Source organism: Cherax quadricarinatus, chromosome 51 (assembly GCF_038502225.1).
Source record: "Cherax quadricarinatus isolate ZL_2023a chromosome 51, ASM3850222v1, whole genome shotgun sequence".
Taxonomy (NCBI): Eukaryota; Metazoa; Arthropoda; class Malacostraca; order Decapoda; family Parastacidae; genus Cherax; species Cherax quadricarinatus.
This window is the reverse complement of record NC_091342.1, coordinates 11,117,661-11,137,122: the sequence shown is the minus strand read 5'-3', so window position 1 is coordinate 11,137,122 and position 19,462 is coordinate 11,117,661. Positions and strand designations below refer to the sequence as shown.

Below are 19,462 nucleotides of genomic sequence, written 5' to 3'. Positions count from 1 at the left end.
TAATTGGCAAGGGATCTAGGGTACAATAACTGGCAAGGGATCTAGGGTACAATAACTGGCAAGGGAACTAGGGTACAATAACTGGCAAGGGAACTAGGGTACAATAACTGGCAAGGGATCTAGGGCACAATAACTGGCAAGGGATCTATGGCACAATAACTGGCAAGAGAACTAGGGTACAATAACTGGCAAGGGAACTAGGGTACAATAACTGGCAAGGGGTCTAGGGTACAATAATTGGCAAGGGATCTAGGGTGCAATAACTGCCAAGGGATCTAGGGTACAATAACTACCAAGGGATCTAGGGTACAATGACTGGCAAGGGAACTAGGGTACAATAACTGCCAAGGGAACTAGGGTACAATAACTGGCAAGGGAACTATGGTACAATAACTCGCAAGGGAACTAGGGTACAATAACTGGCAAGGGATCTAGGGTACAATAACTGGCAAGGGAACTAGGGTACAATAACTTGCAAGGGAACTAGGGTACAATTCAATTCAATTAAATTCAATTCAAGTTTATTCTCTATAAGGGTTACAATGTGGGGTTTGCAGGTTTTGGGTATTGTGTGGTTTACATGTTATAAAATACTAATTACAGAGGGGGCCACTAGGACACCTAGCATGGCTAGGCATTTCGGGCAGACTTAGAGTAATTTTTAACATTAAATCCTTACAGATTATGGTATTAAGGCTAAGTGACTACATCATAATTTGTGAGTTTAGCAATGTGAATGCTTTTGTTTTGGCAAGGGAACTAGGGTACAATAACTGGCAAGGGAATTAAGGTACAATAACTGGCGAGGAAACTAGGGTACAATAACTGGCAAGGGACCTAGGGTACAATAACTAGCAAGGGATCTAGGGTACAATAACTGGCAAGGGAACTAGGGTACAATAACTGGCAAGGGAACTAGGGTACAATAAGTGGCAAGGGAACTAGGGTACAATAACTGGCAAGGGATCTAGGGTACAATAACTGGCAAGGGATCTAGGGTACAATAACTGACAAAGGAACTAGAATACAATAACTGGCAAGGGAACTAGGGTACAATAACTGGCAAGGGAACTAGGGTACAATAACTGGCAAGGGAACTAGGGTACAATAACTGGCAAGGGATCTAGGGTACAATAACTGACAAGGGAACTAAGATGTACTGACTAGCAAAGTAATTAAGGTACGATGACTGACGATGGTATTAGGGTACAATGAATATATCTCGCCCTTTACCCAGCACATGAAATATTCACATTGACAAGGCGTTCCACGCGCTGCAGAAGCTCGGAGAACAGCTTTGTCACGTACATTTTTTTTTCACTCTGTAAAGCTTTATCAAGTCGTGATGAAGCTCGATGCATAGAGAAGCGTCATTTCTAATGAAAGCTTGTTCTTCAGCCTGTATTTATTTCCATACTTTTCTCAAATACGTCAACAGTACGAAGTCAGCGTTCCAGTGTACAAGCTTAGTGTTTACATTATAATTTAAAGAGAAATCTTAAAAAAAATATATACACAGTCGAGAGTATCATTGACAATTAGACATCAGAATTAATTAGCATAGGAATATGAATACTAATGACTGTTCTGGGCATAGATTATCTTGAAATGAATCTATTGTATCTAATGGAAATTCTTGTGAGTTAATGACCGGTCATTGCACGAATATTTTATGCCTAGAAATTGTTGTATTGATTTTTGAGCATATTTTTTTTAGTGTCGGTATTTAATAATTTGGTTAGTGTAAATGTATATTACCTGGAGTTTACCTGGAGAGAGTTCCGGGGGTCAACGCCCCCGCGGCCCGGTCTGTGACCAGGCCTCCTGGTGGATCAGAGCCTGATCAACCAGGCTGTTGCTGCTATATATATATATATATATATATATATATATATATATATATATATATATATATATATATATATATATATATATATATATATATATATATATATATATATATATATATATATATATATATATATATATATATATATATATATATATAATGTGTATGTGTGTGTAATGTGTATACGTGCTACCTTTAAATGTGGCACTAGTGCCTTCCACCACTATCAGAGACACACTGAATGTTACTACAGAAGTTCCTCAAAGCAAGCTGACCCAGAACCCCCCTCCCCCCACCTTCATTCCTTACTACTTATACCTGCTACCACCACTACTGGTGGTTGCTACCACCACTACTGGTGGTTGCTACCACCACTACTGATGGTTGCTACCACCACTACTGGTGGTTCCTACCACCACTACTGGTGGTTGCTACCACCACTACTGGTGGTTCCTACCACCACTACTGATGGTTGCTACCACCACTACTGGTGGTTGCTACCACCACTACTGATGGTTGCTACCACCACTACTGGTGGTTGCTACCACCACTACTGATGGTTGCTACCACCACTACTGATGGTTGCTACCACCACTACTGATGGTTGCTACCACCACTACTGATGGTTGCTACCACCACTACTGATGGTTGCTACCACCACTACTGATGGTTGCTACCACCACTACTGGTGGTTGCTACCACCACTACTGATGGTTGCTACCACCACTACTGGTGGTTGCTACCACCACTACTGGTGGTTGCTACCACTACTACTGATGGTTGCTACCACCACTACTGGTGGTTGCCACCACCACTACTGATGGTTGCTACCACCACTACTGGTGGTTGCTACCACCACTACTGATGGTTGCTACCACCACTACTGGTGGTTGCTACCACCACTACTGGTGGTTGCTACCACCACTACTGATGGTTGCTACCACCACTACTGGTGGTTGCTACCACCACGACTGATGGTTGCTACCACCACTACTGATGGTTTCTACCACCAATACTGATGGTTGCTACCACCACTACTGGTGGTTGCTACCACCACTACTGATGGTTGCTACCACCACTACTGGTGGTTGCTACCACCACTACTGGTGGTTGCTACCACCACTACTGATGGTTGCTACCACCACTACTGGTGGTTGCTACCACCACTACTGATGGTTGCTACCACTACTACTGGTGGTTGCTACCACCACTACTGGTGGTTGCTACCACCACTACTGATGGTTGCTACCACCACTACTGGTGGTTGCTACCACCACTACTGATGGTTGGTACCACCACTACTGGTGGTTGCTACCACCACTACTGATGGTTGCTACCACCACTACTGATGGTTGCTACCACCACTACTGGTGGTTGCTACCACCACTACTGATGGTTGCTACCACCACTACTGATGGTTACTACCACCACTACTGATGGTTGCTACCACCACTACTGATGGTTGCTACCACCAATACTGGTGGTTGCTACCACCACTATTGATGGTTGCTACCACCACTACTGATGGTTGCTACCACCAATACTGATGGTTGCTACCACCAATACTGGTGGTTGCTACCACCACTACTGATGGTTGCTACCACCACTACTGGTGGTTGCTACCACCACTACTGGTGGTTGCTATCACCACTACTGGTGGTTGCTACCACCACTACTGGTGGTTGCTACCACCACTACTGGTGGTTGCTACCACCACTACTGATGGTTGCTACCACCACTACTGGTGGTTGCTACCACCACTACTGGTGGTTGCTACCACCATTTCTGGTGGTTGCTACCACCACTTCTGGTGGTTGCTACCACCACTACTGGTGGTTGCTACCACCACTACTGATGGTTGCTACCACCACTACTGGTGGTTGCTACCACCACTACTGGTGGTTGCTACCACCACTACTGGTGGTTGCTACCACCACTTCTGGTGGTTGCTACCACCACTACTGGTGGTTGCTACCACCACTACTGGTGGTTGCTACCACCACTACTGGTGGTTGCTACCACCACTACTGGTGGTTGCTACCACCACTTCTGGTGGTTGCAAGTGCAAATAGTGATGATAATTACCAGTAGTGGGTTATTAACACTGATAGTGGTATTATAAAACTTTGAAATAGGCTATGTGCATTGTGCCTACATTTTTTCTTATGTAATATTTTATAATTAAACCCGTAGGTGTCATACGGCGCCTGGGGAAAGGGAAGCAATTAGGTTCGATCCAATGAAGGGGAGGACAAGTCCAATTCCTTGGATCAAGAGCCTCTCACCAGAGTCAAGAATCCTTCCCAAAGAAATGCCTTGCTGCAAAACGTCCACTAGTGACTGTTATTGCTCTCAATTGCTCAAGCAAGCAAGAATTTTCCCAATTCAGCTTTGTGTCCTAGGACAGGGAGGGCGGGCTATTACACTTCTAGCTATGTTTTACCTCATGTTGTTTAATATGTTTATTATGCACCCCATACCCATCCTGTGGGCGGTAGTCAAAAGATTACAGAGGTACATAATTGGTCCAGTGACTGGGCCTCAAAGTTTTGATAGCTGAGCAAGTTACAGAGGTAATGAATTCACAATTTACAAAGGTAATGAACTCACAATTTACAAAGGTAATGAACCCCAGGTAGGTCTAGTCACAATCATGACAAGTTACAAAGGTATTTACAGATTACAGAGGTACACAATGGGTCCAGGGACCGGGCTCCAAAGTTTTGATGGCTGAACTAGGTACAAGGTAATGAACTCACAAGTTACAAAGGTAATGAACTCACAAGTTACGAAGGTAATGAATACTGTAAAAATGGTTACTTACGTTTATACATGGCTGCAATCATGAACAAATTTTAGAGTTATGAGCAATTCACACTTCCACACCCGGTCACAACTGTAGTGAGTTATTGGTGCAAATGTTGATTGCTGAGTCTCTCTCTCTCACACACACACACACATACAAATTCATACACACACACACATAAACACACACACACACACACACACACACACACACACACACACACACACACACACACACACACACACACACACACACACACAAACTCATACACACACACGCACACACACTCATACACACACACACACACTCATAAACACACACACACTCATACTCACACACACCTCAAAAAACATTTATTGTAACTTTTTCTATTTCATGGGGAGGGGGATTCCTTGATGCTGGTAAAGTGCTCTTAATTTAAGGCATTAGAGCTGCCTTTCCCTGGATCAGTCTTGATTACTTCCCATTCCCCAAGTGTTGTATGACCCATATGGATTAGCGCTTTTCCTGAATATAATAATATGATAATCTACTGTGGAATTTTTTTACATAACTTCTTACAGCGGCAGCGGCAACAGGAACCTTGTCCTCTATTTTTACTTCTACCTGAGGTTCCCAGCAGCCCAGTGATGACCTAATCAAGACCCGCATAACACTAACATATGTGGATACCCAGAATGATATAAAGCAACTGCAGAAATCACCCAAAAGTTCACAAATTACCAACAAATAGGACTCATACTACACCTCCTACCCCGCTGCCACTGAAGTGATACTCCACTACATTCACCCATCACCCATCGCCTACAATTCACCCGAAGCCACAGCCAATGGACAAGGGTCAGAACAATAAAAGAAGATCCAGTAACCAGCTAAGGACTCCTAACATCAAAGGTGAGAGCAGCAATAACACGAGGAAAACTTGTGGTACTGCCAGCCAGGACACAACCCTCATCACCCACCGGCATCACCACAACATACGACAGACAACAACAAACATGACCGCCGCTACAGTCCAAGATAACTCCTTCCCAGTATTTGATGTCAAGAAGATCACCGACCCAGAAATTGCTAAACTCCTTATGATTCAGAACCAAACGATCACCAAACTAACTCAAGAAATGCAGGAACTAAAGGCTAGCAATGCAGATTACCTCAACAAGATCACTGCTCTAGAACATAAACTAGACACTAGAACAACAAAGCAACACCCACACCCAGTCCCTAGACACCATCAACACACTAAAAGACCAAGTCACCCTACTTACTACCAACATTACAGAGGAGAGATCAAGAGTGGACCAACAACTTGCCACTGTCATAACCAACTCCCAAGACCATAATGACCAACAGCAGCTAACTGACGCTGTTGTAATTAACAGCAAACATCTCCCAGCCACAGTCACCCAAGAGGCCTGCATGGAGACCACCCTACAGCTTATCAAGGACCACCTTCGCCTTAACATACGTAGTGACGACCTAAAGGATTGCAAACTGATGGGCTACCAAGCAGGTAAAAAAACAGTGCTGTTAAAATTCCAAACTAGCCTACAAAGAAACAACCTACTAAAAACATCTATTTCTATGAAAGCTGATGTTTACGTCAATGAGTGCCTTACCAAAACAAGACAAAACCTTCTTTATCGGCTAAGAAAATTATGCTATGCCCAAAAAATCCACCAGTGCTTTGTGAGGGATGGAAAAATCGCAGTTAGGAAACAGCCCACTGGGAAGAGATACTTCATCTCTACAGAACATGACCTTAAAACATTCCTAAGTGAGGCTGGACTAACAGAATCAGAGTAAAGTGCAGATAATACCCATAGTCCACCGTTAGTGTTATATTGTCATAAATTTGTGCCCCCCTAAAATTCTAATACCCCAACTACTTTTGATTGTCATTGTTGTATTCAACGACCATTCTACCTCATAGTCTTAATTGTGTTTAATATCTACAGAATCTATCTCCTTTTTTACAACTTACCACATCACTGTTCCATCTTATTTTATTATAAACTAACCATAACTTGTCTTCAATAATTCTACCTCACTTTAAAAAATACTCAATTGCCCAATTTTATTCTAAATCCCTATTATTGCCCAATTTTACTTTAAACTATATTGATCAAACTTATTGTAAACTTCTTTTATTGACCATTATTCCATACTTCTTTAAACTAGTATTTTCAACTACAACTTTTATATTATCCTGTACATTGGCCTGTACATTGCAGAGTCACTTGTTTGCACAGAACTGCTAAATGCCTCAAATGATGTAGTGGAAGTTTTAGCAGTAAAGGTCGAGAACCAAAACCTAGTCATTGTGATAGTCTACAAGCCTCCGGATGCAACATCCCAGCAATTCCAGGAACAGCTGTTAAAAATTGACCACTGTCTGGAAAACCTTCCAGCTCCTGCACCCAACATCTTGCTCCTGGGGGATTTCAACTTAAGGCACCTAAAATGGAGGAATATAGCAAATAATATTGTTGCAGTAATAACACCAGGAGGCAGCTCTGATGAAAACTCACACTCACGCGAGCTTTTAAATCTCTGCACAAAATTCAATTTAAACCAGCAAATAATAGAGCCTACTAGACTGGAGAATACACTAGACCTCATCTTCACTAACAATGATGATCTGATAAGAAATATCACCATATCAAAAACAATATACTCAGATCACAACATAATTGAGGTTCAGTCATGTATGCGCGGAGCCCCAGACCGACATAATGAGATTAGTCACGAGGGAGCATTCACCAAATTCAACTTCAATAACAAAAACATAAAGTGGGACCAAGTAAACCAAGTCCTAACCGATATAAGCTGGGAAGATATACTAAGCAACACAGACCCCAACTTATGCCTAGAACAGATTAACTCGGTAGCACTCGATGTATGCACAAGGCTTATTCCTCTAAGAAAAAGGAGGAGTAGATGTAAAACAGAAAGAGACAGGCGCTCCCTTTACAGGCGACGGAAAAGAATAACAGAGCGGCTAAAAGAGGTCAATATATCTGAAATGCGTAGGGAGACACTGGTCAGAGAAATAGCAAGCATCGAACTTAAGCTAAAAGAATCCTTTAGGAGTCAGGAATCGCGGGAAGAACTAAAAGCCATAAATGAAATCGAAAGAAACCCAAAGTATTTCTTCTCCTATGCCAAATCAAAATCGAGAACAACGTCCAGTATTGGGCCCCTACTTAAACAAGATGGGTCCTACACAGATGACAACAAGGAAATGAGTGAGCTACTCAAGTCCCAATATGACTCAGTTTTTAGCAAGCCGCTAACCAGACTGAGAGTCGAAGATCAAAATGAATTTTTTATGAGAGAGCCACAAAATTTGATTAACACAAGCCTATCCGATGTTATCCTGACGCCAAATGACTTCGAACAGGCGATAAATGACATGCCCATGCACTCTGCCCCAGGGCCAGACTCATGGAACTCTGTGTTCATCAAGAACTGCAAGAAGCCCCTATCACGAGCCTTTTCCATCCTATGGAGAGGGAGCATGGACACGGGGGTCGTCCCACAGTTACTAAAAACAACAGACATAGCCCCACTCCACAAAGGGGGCAGTAAAGCAACAGCAAAGAACTACAGACCAATAGCACTAACATCCCATATCATAAAAATCTTTGAAAGGGTCCTACGAAGCAAGATCACCACGCATCTAGAAACCCATCAGTTACACAACCCAGGGCAACATGGGTTTAGAACAGGTCGCTCCTGTCTGTCTCAACTATTGGACCACTACGACAAGGTCCTAAATGCACTAGAAGACAAAAAGAATGCAGATGTAATATATACAGACTTTGCAAAAGCCTTCGACAAGTGTGTGTGTGTGTGTGTGCGTGCGTGTGTGTGGGTGTGTGTGAGGGTGTGTGTGCGGGTGTGAGGGTGTGTGTGTGTGTGTGTGTGCGTGTGTGTGTGTGTGTGTGTGCGTGTGTGGGTGTGTGTGTGCGTGTGTGGGTGTGGGGGTGTGTGTATGTGTGTGTGTGGGTGTGTGTGTGTGGGTGTGTGTGAGGGTGTGTGTGTGGGTGTGTGTGAGGGTGTGTGTGTGTGGGTGTTGGTGTGTGTGTGTGTGGGTGTGTGGGTGTGCGTCCTTGTGTGTATGCATATATTTGTACGCTCGTGTGCACATGTCCGTGCGTGCGCCCTCGTGTGTGTATGTGCGCGCGCGCGCTAGTGTGGGTGTATGATCCACTTAATATTTGTATTTATAACTCATTACAATTGTGACCAGGTGTGGACGTATCAGTGGTTCATTACTTTGTAATTTGTTCATGACTGTAACCATGTATAGGAGTGAAGCTGATTCATTACCTCTGTAACTTGCCATGATTAGTGACCAGATCTACCTGGAGTTCATTACCTTTGTAACTAGTTCAGCTATCATAACTTTGGGGTCCAGTCACTGGACCCATTATGTACCTTTGTAATCTTTTGACTACCGCCCACAGGATGGGTATGGGGTGCATAAAGATATTAAACTAAAGTGTGTGTGTGTGTGTGTGTGTGTGTGTGTGTGTGTGTGTGTGTGACTCAACAATCAATATTTGCACCAATAACTCATTACAGTTGTGACCGGGTGTGGAAGTGTGAATTGCTCATTACTCTATAATTTGTTCATGATTGTAGCCAAAGTATAAACGTAAGTAACCATTCTACAGAATTCATTACCTTTGTAACTTGTGAGCTCATTACCTTTGTACCTAGTTCAGCTATCAAAACTTTGGGGGCCCAGTCCCTGGACCCATTACGTACCTCTGTAATCTGTAAATACCTTTGTAACTTGTCATGATTGTGACCAGACTTACCTGGAGTTCATTACCTTTGTAAATTGTGAGTTCATTACCTTTGTAAATTGTGAGTTCATTACCTTTGTAAATTGTGAGTTCATTGCCTCTGTAACTTGCTCAGCTATCAAAACTTTGGAGTCCAGTCCCTGGACCAATTATGTACCTCTGTAATCTTTTGACTACCGCCCACAGGATGGGTATGGGGTGCATAATAAACATATTAAACTAACTAAAACAAGTGTGACCATGGCGTAATAGCGCACAAAATGCGTGCTAAAGGAATAACAGGAAAAGTCGGTCGATGGATCTATAATTTCCTCACTAACAGAACACAGAGAGTAGTCGTCAACAGAGTAAAGTCCGAGGCAGCTACGGTGAAAAGCTCTGTTCCACAAGGCACAGTACTCGCTCCCATCTTGTTCCTCATCCTTATATCCGACATAGACAAGGATGTCAGCCACAGCACCGTGTCTTCCTTTGCAGATGACACCCGAATCTGCATGACATTGTCTTCCATTGCAGACACTGCAAAGCTCCAGGCAGACATCAACCAAATCTTTCAGTGGGCTGCAGAAAACAATATGAAGTTCAACGATGAGAAATTTCAATTACTCAGATATGGTAAACATGAGGAAATTAAATCTTCATCAGAGTACAAAACAAATTCTGGCCACAAAATAGAGCGAAACACCAACGTCAAAGACCTGGGAGTGATCATGTCGGAGGATCTCACCTTCAAGGACCATAACATTGTATCAATCGCATCTGCTAGAAAAATGACAGGATGGATAATGAGAACCTTCAAAACTAGGGAGGCCAAGCCCATGATGACACTCTTCAGGTCACTTGTTCTATCTAGGCTGGAATATTGCTGCACACTAACAGCACCTTTCAAGGCAGGTGAAATTGCCGACCTAGAAAATGTACAGAGAACTTTCACGGCGCGCATAACGGAGATAAAACACCTCAATTATTGGGAGCGCTTGAGGTTCCTAAACCTGTATTCCCTGGAACGCAGGAGGGAGAGATACATGATTATATACACCTGGAAAATCCTAGAGGGACTAGTACCGAACTTGCACACGAAAATCACCCACTACGAAAGCAAAAGACTTGGCAGACGATGCACCATCCCCCCAATGAAAAGCAGGGGTGTCACTAGCACGTTAAGAGACCATACAATAAGTGTCAGGGGCCCGAGACTGTTCAACTGCCTCCCAGCACACATAAGGGGGATTACCAACAGACCCCTGGCAGTCTTCAAGCTGGCACTGGACAAGCACCTAAAGTCAGTTCCGGATCAGCCGGGCTGTGGCTCGTATGTTGGTTTGCGTGCAGCCAGCAGCAACAGCCTGGTTGATCAGGCTCTGATCCACCAGGAGGCCTGGTCTCAGACCGGGCCGCGGGGGCGTTGACCCCCGGAACTCTCTCCAGGTAAACTCCAGGTACCATCTTACTAGCATATTATAAGCAAGTCATTGCCATTTTTATTTTTATTATTTTTTTTATTATTCTTTTGCTACCATAATTTTTGTATTTTATCCTGTCAATTTAAATCTAATTATACACTAATTCTTGTAAACAACTTATATAAGACCTTAGTGCAATTACAATTGAGAGTCTTGTGCCTTTATTATATTATTAGATTAATCACAGTTTTACTCTAGGTCATTCTAGCTCAATACATAGTCAATACCAAATTCACTATACTAGACCATAGTGCAATTACTAGTGAGAGACTGGTGCTATTTGTAATTTGTATTTTTATATTATTAGACTAAACCTAGTTATACTATAGCTCTTTCTAGCTCAATACATAGTCAATACCAAATTCACTATATTAGACCATAGTGCAATTACTAGTGAGAGACGGGTGCTATTTTTAATTTGTATTTTTATATTATTAGATTAAATTCAGTTGTACCATAGCTCATTCTAACTCAATACATAGTCAATACCAAATTCACTATATTAGACCATAGTGCAATTACTAGTGAGAGACTAGTGCTATTTTTAATTTGTATTTTTATATTATTAGATTAAACCTATTGTACTATAGCTCATTCTAGCTCAAAACATAGACTCCACAAAAGTCATTATTAGACCTTAGTGCAATTATAAGTGAGAGTCTTGTTCTATTTTTAATTTGTATTTTTATATTACTAGTTTATACCTAGTTGTACTTTAGTTCATTCCAGCACAACACATAGACAACATCAACTTCATTATGTGTAGTAGTGACTATACTCTACATGACCAAAATACTCTAGCTATATACTTGTCCAAACTTCCTACCACTACAGATATCAGTACTAGAACTCAACACACAACTCAGGATATAAATAACCATAATTTAAACCTAGAAGATGATTGATCACGTTGGCCCTGATCTAAACCTCCATAATCTGACACCCAATCAAAACCTATTGGAAAGTAACTGCCTTTATTACACAGCATCACAAGCCAGCACTATCCTAAACAATGCTAAAAGTCTATCAGTACTTAACTACAACATCAGGTCCTTAAGCAAACACTATGATGACCTCTTAGCACTCCTTGAATCACTAAAGACACCCTTCTCCTGCATTATTCTTACTGAGACCTGGCTTAAGCAGGACACAATAGATATCTACCCTCTACCAGGATACACAGCAATTCACAACTGCAGACCAAACCAAGTTGGGGGTGGTATTGCAATCTATTACTCTAACCAATTATCTTGTCTTAGCACCACTTGCTTTAGTGATGAATATGGGGAATACATTATTGCTAATTTTACTGTAAAAAACCTTAAGACGCCTATAACAATCGGTGCCATTTACCGGATACCTCACACAAACATCCCAAATTTCAGTGAGAAATTAAAGTCACTAATAACAAACAGACAAATGAATAAGCACCACCTTCTCTTAGCTGGAGACTTCAACATCAACCTTGGCTTACTAGATGATCAGCCTGTAACTGACTTCATCAACAATATGAACAACACACTTCTCATACCAACAATAACTAAACCAACCAGGCTCACTGAGACAAGTGCAACCATAATAGACCACATATGGACCAATATACTAGCCCCCCTTAAATCAGGGATAATCACAGATAGCACTACAGACCACTACCCTACCTTCCTCCTGACAAACATTAGTAAACCACCACTTGAATACAACAAAGTCTCATTTAGACTCCATGACGAGGCCTCAGTAAGGAAGTTCACAGCTGACCTAGAGACTGTTGACTGGCCTACAGAATTCTCCAAGGCCAATGTTATTGATAACTGGACAGACATTTTTCTTAACAAATTACTTAGACTATACAACAAACATTGTCCTATAAAAACAAAACAGATCACAAACAAACGGCTTGGTTGCCCATGGCTAACCAGCACCATTCTGAAATCCATTGACAAGAAACACCAATATGAAAAGCAATATAGACAGGGCTTAATACACAAAGATATTCTTAAACACTATTCATCAGCTCTCACCAAAGTAATAAAGAAAGCCAAACAACTATACTACTCCAGTAGATTTACAGACACTAGAGGAGATATAAAAAAGACCTGGAAAACACTCTCTCAGATTCTAGGGACCCACAAACTGAGAAAAACCAAGAATATTGTCCTAACTAAACCTAATGAAACACCACTACATCCCACTGACACAGCTAACAAGATAAACGACTTCTTCTCAACCATACCTGGAGTTTACCTGGAGAGAGTTCCGGGGGTCAACGCCCCCGCGGCCCGGTCTGAGACCAGGCCTCCTGGTGGATCAGAGCCTGATCAACCAGGCTGTTGCTGCTGGCTGCACGCAAACCAACGTACGAGCCACAGCCCGGCTGATCCGGAACTGACTTTAGGTGCTTGTCTAGTGCCAGCTTGAAGACTGCCAGGGGTCTGTTGGTAATCCCCCTTATGTGTGCTGGGAGGCAGTTGAACAGTCTCGGGCCCCTGACACTTATTGTATGGTCTCTTAACGTGCTAGTGACACCCCTGCTTTTCATTGGGGGGATGGTGCATCGTCTGCCAAGTCTTTTGCTTTCGTAGTGAGTGATTTTCGTGTGCAAGTTCGGTACTAGTCCCTCTAGGATTTTCCAGGTGTATATAATCATGTATCTCTCCCTCCTGCGTTCCAGGGAATACAGGTTTAGGAACCTCAAACGCTCCCAATAATTGAGGTGTTTTATCTCCGTTATGCGCGCCGTGAAAGTTCTCTACATTTTCTAGGTCGGCAATTTCACCTGCCTTGAAAGGATCTAGGATCTAATCTCGCCAATAAAATCCCACATACCAATGCCCATGCCGGGGACTACCTAGATGGGAATTTCCCTAATTCCTTCTATCTTGCACCAACTGAGCCCATGGAAGTCAACGAGATTATAAAGTCACTTAAAAATAACTCGGGGAATCTGTCTCATGTCCCACCATTACTGTACAAGCGAGCGGCCCATGTCCTTTCGCATGCTATTTCATTACTTTTTAACAAGTCACTAGAGACTAGCACCTTCCCGAAACTACTCAAGATGGCAAGGGTTACACCAATACATAAAGGTGGTGACCCTACAGACTTAAACAACTATAGGCCAATATCTAACTTACCATTGCTATCCAAAATCTTTGAGAAACTCGTGCACAGGAGACTGTATTCATTTATAACGGCTCAAAACATACTCAACCCCTGCCAATTTGGATTCAGGAAAAATAAAAGCACTAATGATGCAATCATAAAAATGCTAGATCTGCTGTACACAGCATTGGAAAATAAGGAATATCCACTAGGAATTTTTATTGACCTAAGAAAAGCTTTTGACACAGTAGACCACGACATCCTACTCCACAAACTTGATCATTACGGTATAAGAGGCCATGCACTTGCTTATTTCAAATCTTACATTACTAATAGGTATAAGTATGTCACCAGCATCAGCAACACGGCCAATTGATACTGGAGTTCCGCAGGGAAGTGTCCTTGGTCCCCTGCTCTTCCTCATATACATCAATGACCTTCCAAACGTATCCCAACACCTGAAACCCATTCTCTTTGCTGACGACACGACTTATGTCATCTCTCACCCTAATCTTGCCACCCTCAACACCATTGTGAATGAGGAGCTGATCAAAATATCGACTTGGATGACAGCCAATAAACTTACGCTTAACACTGACGACAAAACCTACTATATTGTACTGTATGTACTGTGCCAAAACAAAAGCATTCACATTGCTAAACTCACAAACTAGTATTTAGTCACTTAGCCATAATACCAACTTACCTCATAATTTGTAATATTTTACAATTAAGAATAAAACTAAGTCTGCCCGAAATGCCTAGCCATGCTAAGCGTTCTAGTGGTACACTCTGTAATCACTATTTTACAACATGCAAACCACACAATAACCAAATTTCTGTAAAATCAACATTGTAATCCTTATAGAGAATAAACTTTGAATTTGAATTTGAATTTACATGTAGAATAATATAATAATTGTTTTAATATTGGTAGAATTACCGACAAAATGTTCAAGTAAAAGGACACAAATGCAACTAATATGACATTTTATTGTAGCAACGTTTCGCTCTCCAGGAGCTTTGTCAAGCTGTTACAAACAGTACACGGACACAGACTCTGACCGCGGGTTCAAACCCTACCCGTGGTATGGTTAGGTAAGATATATTTCTGCTGGAGGTTGGGTAAGAGAAGGCCTGTTTCAGTGTTCCTTCTCGAAACACGCCTCACTGAACACATTAATGCATGTAGGAACGATAACATGAACAACGCCTGCGTACAACACCGAAATTCCACCAATCATCTCATGAAATTCAGGGACCCCCGATTAGTGATCAAAGAAACTAATTTCCGCAGACACAAGTGCCTGGAATCAGCACTAACAGCTGTTTCTAACACAGTTAAACAAAACAAAGGCAGCTTCATCATCTCTGAAGTCTTAATGAGAATCCTCCTGAAAACAGTAAACCCTGCCATCACATAGTCTCTCCTGCTAATATTACCCAAGCACATTACAGAGGAGGAGGAACACTGAAACAGGCCTTCTCTTATCTAAACTCCAGCAGAAATATTTGTGTAACCTATTTTTATGGTACCCAAGTAATAGCTCTTATAACCTTTTACTCATGTGCAAGTTGATTGTTCTACCATGTTGTATTATTACTACTACAACTAATATCATGTGGTGACCTGTACTTAACTCAGTGGTGACCTGTACTTAACTCTGTGAAGAAGTGTCTTGTTTGCTCCCGTGGACTGAACCAAGATGCCCTCCATCGAGCAACTTTACCAGCAACTTAAGGAAGAATTGAGGGCAGCGAAGATGGAGATACGGCGATTGACCGAGGAAAACAAGAGGATTCGTAGTAGTCCTCCTGTTTCGAGTCCTCAGGTCAAGAAGGGATCGTGGTCAGTGGCTGGACAGCAGGGGACGACGAAGTTGACGATTAAGAAGACGAATGGAAAGCCAGAAACGATGAAGAAGAAAGAGACTGCTGTGGAAACTCCTGTGGAAACCTCCAACGCATTCTCGGTGCTACCCGATGAATGTGAGTCGACTACTGGGATCGTCACGACGAACGACAACAAGGAAGGTAAGAATATTGTTGTTGTTGGGGATAGCCAGGTTAGATACATGGATAGGGCATTCTGCTTGAAGGACAGGAGTAGGAGACAAAGGGTATGCTTTCCTGGGGCTGGGATGGAGGACATTGTTAGCCGGCTTGACAACATCATGAACGGTAATGGGATCAATCCTATTATTTGCCTCAGTGCTGGAGGCAATGATGTAGGCAAGCGTAGAAGTGAGGATTTAGTTAGAAAGTTCAGGACAGCTATAGACATAATTAGGAAGAAGGGGGGGTGCCCTGTTATATGTGGCATTTTGCCAAGAAGAGGTGTTGGTAATGAATGGTTGTCCAGAGCAATTGGTATTAATTGTTGGCTGGATAAACACTGTAAGGATAATGCAGTACCATTCATTGACAACTGGGACAACTTCTATGGCCGAAATGACATGTATGCCAGGGATGGGGTTCACTTATCCAGGGCAGGTGTGGGTTTTCTTGCTAACTCAGTTGAGGGGGTTGTTAGGACTTTAAACTAGGATTACTTAGAGGTATGGGTTTAGAAATGATTAATAATGAGTATGGATATATTGACTTATGCTCTGATATTAAGAATCTTAATAGTAACTGTCATGTAGTAACTCTGGGTAATGATAATTTCAGAAATTGTGTAAAAACAAAGATGAATAGGAAAAATGTGCAGAAGAAAAAACATATGATGGTATTTTATGCTAACAGTCGAAGTGCAAGAAATAAAATTAATGAACTACGTTTGGTAGCATGTGCTGGGAACTTTGATATCATTGCATTAACTGAAACGTGGTATGATTTAAAGAGTCGGGATATGACTGCTGAGTGTAATATTCAGGGATTTAAGTTGTTCAATGTGGATAGATGTAATGGGAAGGGGGGAGGAGTTGCATTGTATGTTCGAGAAAATATTAAATGTTGCATAAAAACAGGTATAAAAATAGATGGAGCAGTAACAGAGTCTGTTTGGGTAGAGTTCGTGGAGGGTCAAGAAAAACTAATTCTAGGTGTAATATACCGACCTCCAGGCTTGGATCACGATAGAGGGAGACTTCTTTGGGACGAAATTGTTAGGGCTTCTGGACACAGTAACATAGTCATAGTAGGGGACTTTAACTTTAGTCAAATTGACTGGAATTCTTTGACAGGTAATCTAGAGTCCAGTGACTTTATGGAAACAGTTCAGGACTGTTTTCTGAAACAGAGTGTAACTGAGCCTACCAGGGGTAATAATTTGCTAGACCTAGTCTTGTCAAATAAGGAAACACTCGTGAATAATCTGGAGATCACTGAAGAGCTTGGCGCAAGTGATCACAAATCCATCACTTTTAGCATTAATTGGGAATGCAAGAATAATGATAATACAGTAAAAATCCCTGATTTTCGTTCTGCCGATTATAATGGACTTAGGGAACATCTGTCTAATCTTGATTGGGGTTATCTAGCTAATGATTTTATTGACGATAATCATACTTATGAATATGAAGGGATCTGCTTTTATGATTGTTTTCTTAATAATGTACACAGTGCCCAGAGTATATACATTCCCCAGAGAGAATTTAGGTCTAATAATAACGATCCCAAATGGGTTAACAGGAGGCTAAAGCATCTATTAGGGGAGAAAAGGGGAATTTATAGGCGCATCAGAAGAGGAGAGGTTAACCTTACTGACCAATATGTTCAGCTTAAAAGAGAAGTAAAAAGGGCGATTAGAAAGGCTAAACGTGACTATGAAATTAGAGTTGCTAATGAATCAAAGACTAATCCAAAGGGGTTCTTTCAAGTGTATAGGACGAAGGTGAAGGAAAAAGTAGGACCTCTGAAATCTGGGAATGGACATCTGACGGATAATGAACTGGAAATGTGTTCCTTATTTAATGACTATTTTTTGTCAGTTTTTACACAGGAAGATGTAAATGAGATTCCAGTAATTAACAATTATTTAGTTCCTGATGAATTTAAGTTAACTAATATTACTGTCACGAGGGACATGGTTATTAAACAGATAGACAAACTGAAACAAAATAAGTCCCCGGGACCCGATGAGTTGTTTTCAAGGGTACTTAAGGAATGCAAGATGGAGCTTAGTCAGCCATTAACGAGTGTATTCAATGCGTCCATCCTTACCAGTGTTGTGCCAGAGTTGTGAAAGATGGCTAATGTGGTTCCTATATTCAAATCAGGGGATAAGTCCACTCCTTCAAATTACCGTCCAATAAGCCTGACATCTATAGTGGGCAAGTTATTAGAATCAATTATAGCTGACATTATCAGAAGTCACCTTGAAGAGCATAACTTGATAAATGAATCTCAGCATGGATTCACGAGAGGTCGTTCCTGCCTGACAAACTTACTGACGTTCTTCAATAGAACATTTGAGGCAGTTGACAGTGATAAGGAATATGATATTGTTTATTTGGATTTTAGTAAAGCCTTCGACAGAGTACCTCACAAGAGACTCTTAAGAAAAGTGGCAGCTCATGGTATAGGAGGTAAAGTTCTAGCATGGATTGAGGCATGGCTTACCAATAGAAAGCAGAGAGTTACCATTAATGGAGTGAAATCTGAATGGGGATTAGTCACTAGTGGCGTTCCACAAGGATCAGTTTTAGGGCCTCTCCTGTTCATAATTTACATTAATGACCTTGATGAAGGGATTACTAGTGACATGAGTAAGTTTGCTGATGATACAAAGATAGGCCGTATAATTCACTCTGAGGAGGATATCAATGAACTCCAGGACGATTTGAGCAAATTAATGTCTTGGTCTGAAAAATGGCAGATGAAGTTTAATGTGGATAAGTGTAAGGTACTTGCCCTTGGTAATGAAAATAACCCTCGAAGCTATAATCTAGGTGAAGTAGAGCTTGGTCATACAGAATGTGAAAAAGACTTGGGAGTCATGGTAAGCAGAAATCTAAAGCCAAGACAGCAGTGCCTTAGTGTGCGCAACAAGGCCAACAGATTACTTGGATTTATCTCAAGAAGTATAAGTAACAGAAGTCCAAAAGTTATTTTACAGCTCTATACATCACTAGTGAGGCCTCATTTAGATTATGCTGCTCAGTTTTGGTCCCCTTACTACAGGATGGACATAGACTCATTAGAGAACATACAGAGAAGAATGACTAAAATGATTTACTGTGTAAGGAACCTCCCGTATGAAGATAGACTTAAAGCCTTAAATCTCCACTCTCTGGAGAGGCGTAGAATGAGGGGAGATATCATTGAAGTGTATAAGTGGATGACGGGCATAAACAAGGGAGACATTAATAAAGTACTGAGGGTGTCGAACCAGGTAAGAACCAGGAATAATGGATTTAAGTTGGATAAATTTAGATTTAGAAAGGACATAGGTAAGTACTGGTTTTCTAACAGAGTTGTAGATTCT

General features: G+C 41.6%; 1 protein-coding gene and 1 long non-coding RNA gene across 4 annotated transcripts in view; both read right to left on the bottom strand.

Annotated features, from left to right (window-relative positions):
• Nucleotides 1–2,115, bottom strand: part of LOC128694649 (hydroxyproline dehydrogenase) — a 36,925-nt gene extending 34,810 nt beyond the window's left edge. For 2 of the 3 annotated variants that reach the window (XM_053784824.2, XM_070095838.1), the window contains exon 1: nt 2,043–2,115. The gene's annotated coding sequence lies outside the window, so the exon portion shown is untranslated. The remainder of the gene's footprint in view (nt 1–2,042) is intronic. The other variant, XM_070095839.1, reaches the window with a different exon arrangement.
• The window catches only part of LOC138854184 (uncharacterized), a 161,870-nt gene that overhangs the window by 104,294 nt on the left and 38,114 nt on the right, over nt 1–19,462 (bottom strand). The window lies entirely within an intron of this gene.